At 45.3% G+C, this 4,778-nt stretch overlaps 1 non-coding gene across 1 annotated transcript; it reads right to left on the bottom strand.

Annotated features, from left to right (window-relative positions):
* Window positions 1-3,390: 3,390 nt before the first annotated feature.
* On the bottom strand, window positions 3,391-3,462 carry TRNAW-CCA. The gene has a single exon. It is a non-coding gene; the product is annotated as a tRNA-Trp (tRNA).
* Between the last annotated feature and the right edge of the window lie 1,316 nt (window positions 3,463-4,778).

Raw genomic sequence — 4,778 nt, 5'->3', positions numbered from 1 at the left:
CTACTTTACCGAAGCATCTGTTGGAGGTGCATAGGCAGCTGCATCTCTCCAAGTAGTCTGTGAAAAGAGGAGACATCATATAATAGTCAGCGGGTTCGGTTTACAGAACCTATGTAGTGCTGCTCTCCTCTGTATAATAGGCACAGCACACATAGTATACATATATAGGGGCACATTTATTAAGACCGGTGTTTTAGATATCGGTCATCATAAAGCCCTGCACTGGCAGCAGATCCGCCGAAGTTAGGAAGAGGCACCAGCCTCTATACAATTTTGGCGGATCTACCACCGCTTCTAAATGTAAGTAAGCTTCCTAGATGTCTTAAATTTTGACCATTTTCTAAGCCTAAGGCCTCATGCACACGACCGTGCTGTTTTTTGCAGTTCGCAAACCTCGGATCCGCAAAAAAAGGAAGCCGCCTGTGTGCCTTCCGCAATTTGCGGAACAGAACGGACGGATGATTGTAGACATGCCTATTCTTGTCCCCAAAATGGACAAGAATAGGACATGCTATATCTTTTTTTGCGGGGCCTCGGAACTGAGCAACGGATGCAGACAGCACACGGACTGCTGTCCGCATCTTTTGCGGACCCATTGAAGTGAATGGGTCTGCATCAGAGCCGCAAAAACTCAGGTAAATGAGATGGGCCTGCTGGCCTGTCCCCTTTCTTGCCCACTTCTTTAGACCTGGCGTAAGCCGTGAAAAGTCGCAGATTGCGGCGCAAAGGACCTTTGCGCCACAATCTGTGCCAGAAATACGCCTAATTTAGGCGTATTTCTGTTTAATAAATTACCCCCGTAGTTTGGAAATGGAAAGGTCCATTGACATGCATTATTATACTGTAATTCTAGTTTCTCTGGCCTATGATAGAAATCTTATACTGTACCTTGATTTTTTGGAGGGCCCCCGGCGCAGACAACCTTCTCCTCGGAGCAGGTCTTACAGTTGGTGTAGGTTTGCACCATTAATCCTGGGGAAATGCACTTGTGTTATAACCTTCCAATCTTATAGATAATAATGACAAGAAGCTGAATCTGGTATAAAATGTACTTACCACAGCTGTCTGCACCTGAGGAATGGAGAAGAAAGAAGACATTACTGACCGTTCTCATTGTCAGACTCAGAAACCTCTAATCTCTGGGTCTCCTTATTATTACATGATGTCAGTGCCTCTGTGTTCGTCACTTTGTTTTCTAGATTTCCATTGACAGAAATCTCTGAGCCGCCCCAGAACGTTCCGGGCCTCTATAGAGCGCAGCAGCTCCTAGTGCAAACATCCCTGGCAGCCAATCAGGTGCCGGCTTTCATATGTCCAGTACAGGGTAGGAGATAACAGCCGTGATCTGACTGGTGGCTGTGGGGATCTCTAGTTTGGGTCTACATTACTATTACTACAAGAGGCCTGTGTGTGTAATGCATTTATATGTCATATTATAGCACGTGTTATATCTAGAAGAACTCACCTTGTTTATTTGGACACCTCCCTAAAAGTGAGAAATGAAGAAATGCAGAATTACTGATAGAAAACAATAGAGAACAGAAATCCCCTGTATATCAGGGCTCTATCTATAACACTGCAACAATACAAAAGAAAACTGCACGCATAGCAATTACCCAGTATAGAACATTTTATTCCAATCGCTCCCTCCTGTCACTAGGCTGTAGGGAAAGGTAAACAAGCAGAAAACATCCTCTCTGACAACCTACCAGACACGTAGAAGATAAGTACAATGGTAGACAGAAGAGGATTCCACTTACGTTGTTTTGAGTCCTGGACGATAACCTTGAGCTTTTCTTTGAGTCGCTGGAAATGGAGTCCAATGATGTGAAGAAGCTGGACCTCTAAGATATATAAAGAGGAGAATGAGAGTCCGATCCCCTCATCTATCAGTCTGAGCCCCCAACACACTAATTCCTATTAATAAGAGAAGTAGAATTTCCACCTACGTATAAGATATTGTACTTACCCTTAAAATCTATATCCTGGATGACGTCCACAGATTTTTTATATTCAGACGCAATTTCAGATATAGCATATTTATCTGGAAGGAAAATAATGGTACAATCATTATCTATCTATCTGTAGATTATATGAAATAGAGATAATAGTAATAATATAATTACCCAGTATGCCGACTTCATCCTCAAGGTAGTCCAGGACCCTTTTCTCTGCGGTTTTGGCAAACCGCTTGATGTTCACATAGGCTTCTATGGAGTCAATGTCATCGACTTGGCTTTTGATAAAGGTGTTGAATTCTTCCATAGCCATTTTCCCTCTGGAGTCGCATGGTATGCAACAGAGAGACAGTCCGATGAAGACAGATGTTACAACCAGTAGAAGCCACATGGTCTGGATAGAACCAGTCATTTTTCGTAAAATCGCTTCCTGTAGCAAATAATCGCTAAGGACGCAAGAGAGCAGAACTATGTCCCACTGAGAAGACAACAGCACTGCACAGGTTATAGCATCAGGCACCGGTTAAGAGACATTTGTCTTTATGACATCATCAGAATATGCAAATGAGAAACAGATAAGCCATCGGATTGGTGGAAAATGTAATTGTGACATCATCACATGAATATGCAGATTAGGCTCTGGAACAAATAAGCAATTGCATTGGTGGAAAATGTAATAATGAAATCATCATATGCAAATGATGTTCTGGGACATGAGGTGTTAGAAAGAGTAAATAAGTATGTTCACTTAAAAATAACTTTTTTTAAAATATGTCACAGATAATACAAATAATGATAATCTTTACAGAATATACTTATCAAACATAGTTTTCAGAATGATGTACCCAGGGACGTAGGGAGCATAGGGCAGATGTGGCATGCAAAGGGTTGAGGGGTGCCAGTCCTCCCTCTGCACGGAACAAAGAAGAGCCATGCGCAGCTGTCAAGTTGTGCCGACACCTCTAATAAGTGATCCACCAGGACTGCGCTGCACGCATGGCGCACACTGAGCATTTTTAAGAGGACATCACAACGCAGAGGTCTCAGACAGGGGGAGCGTTGTGCCAGAGAATTCAGTCATGATGTACCCATGCCTACAACATGGGTACATCATGGTTTATGGCTCCAAGACTATGAAGCCTGTCCAAGCTGCCCTGAGACAGTATTCAATCACACTGCTGCTGGCGGTGGGCCTCCTCTTGCCTTTCTTTGGCCCCCAGGCACTGGCAACTTGCCCCTACTATCCAGTGTTATATGTAGTGTTACAGGACTGCAGGTAACACATTATCTGTGCAGACAATGACTGTGGCTTTACATAGGACTACATTGATACTACATTATCTGCACTCTGCTACATTATTGTAGTAAGTGGTTGCTGAGAACCAGCATCATAATCATTGCAGCTCAGGCCGTGAGAAGAGTCAAATCTAACTGACCCTGACGTGATTTGAACACACAACCTTCTGATCTGGAGTCAGACACGCTACCATTGAGCCACAAGGTCGAAAGACAAAGTGTCAAATCTACCTGAGAAGAGTCCTGGTTATTCCTAATCTCCCGCTCTCCTCACCCATCTACTAATGATTGGAAGTTCTCTTCTAGACAGAAAGGGAGAAAACTCGGTAGAAGACTGTCAGCCATCAGCAGGTGGGCAGGAGAGCAGGAGATTATGAGCAACCAGGATTCTTCTCAGGTGGCCGGGACTCTTTTCCAGGCCCAATCTGCAAAGATTGTGATGTTGGTTCTCGGCAACCACTTACTTTTAACTTATAAATGACAGACCTCTGAAATCCACTCACCATTCACACGACTGCAACTATTTTGCGGTCTGCAAATTGCAGATCCGCAAAACACGAACACTGGCCACATGGTCGACACTATAATAGAAATGCCTTTCCTTGTCCGTGGACAAAAATAGGACATGTTCTATTTTTTTGCGGGGCCGCGGAACAAAAGTGCGGATGTGGACAGCACACTGTGTGCTGTTCGCATCTTTTGCAGCCTCATTTAAAATGAATGGGTCCAATGGATGCAGACCCATTTTTGCGACGTGTGAATAGACCATTATTCAGACATTACTGCTGGGGGCCACTCAGGAGGACATTCTTACTGCTGGGGGCCACTCAGGAGGACATTCTTACTGCTGGGGGCCACTCAGGAGGACATTCTTACTGCTGGGGGCCACTCAGGAGGACATTCTTACTGCTGGGGGCCACTCAGGAGGACATTCTTACTGCTGGGGGCCACTCAGGAGGACATTCTTACTGCTGGGGGGCACTCAGGAGGACATTATTACTGCTGGAGGCCACTCAGGAGGACATTATTACTGCTGGGGGCCACTCAGGAGGACATTATTACTTCTAGGGGCCACTCAGGAGGACATTATTACTGCTGGAGGTCACTCATGAGGACATTATTACTGCTGGGGGCTACTCAGGGGGACATTATTAATGCTGGGGGCCACTCAGGAGGACATTATCACTGCTGGAGGCCACTCAGGAGGACATTCTTACTGCTGGGGGCCACTCAGGAGGACATTCTTACTGCTGGGGGCCACTCAGGAGGACATTCTTACTGCTGGGGGGCACTCAGGAGTACATTATTACTGCTGGAGGTCACTCAGAAGGACATTATTACTGCTGGGGGCCACTCAGAAGGACATTATTACTGCTGGGGGCCACTGAGGAGGACATTATTACTGCTGGGGGCCACTCAGGAGGACATTATTACTGCTGGAGGTCACTCATGAGGACATTATTACTGCTGGGGGCCACTCAGGACAACATTATTACAGCTGGGAGTCAGCATGGGAGCCAATTA

The sequence above is a fragment of the Bufo gargarizans genome, chromosome 1, assembly GCF_014858855.1.
Source record: "Bufo gargarizans isolate SCDJY-AF-19 chromosome 1, ASM1485885v1, whole genome shotgun sequence".
In the NCBI taxonomy this organism is placed as follows: domain Eukaryota; kingdom Metazoa; phylum Chordata; class Amphibia; order Anura; family Bufonidae; genus Bufo; species Bufo gargarizans.
The sequence above is the reverse complement of the archived record's forward strand: the minus strand, read 5'-3'. Positions and strand labels throughout refer to the sequence as shown.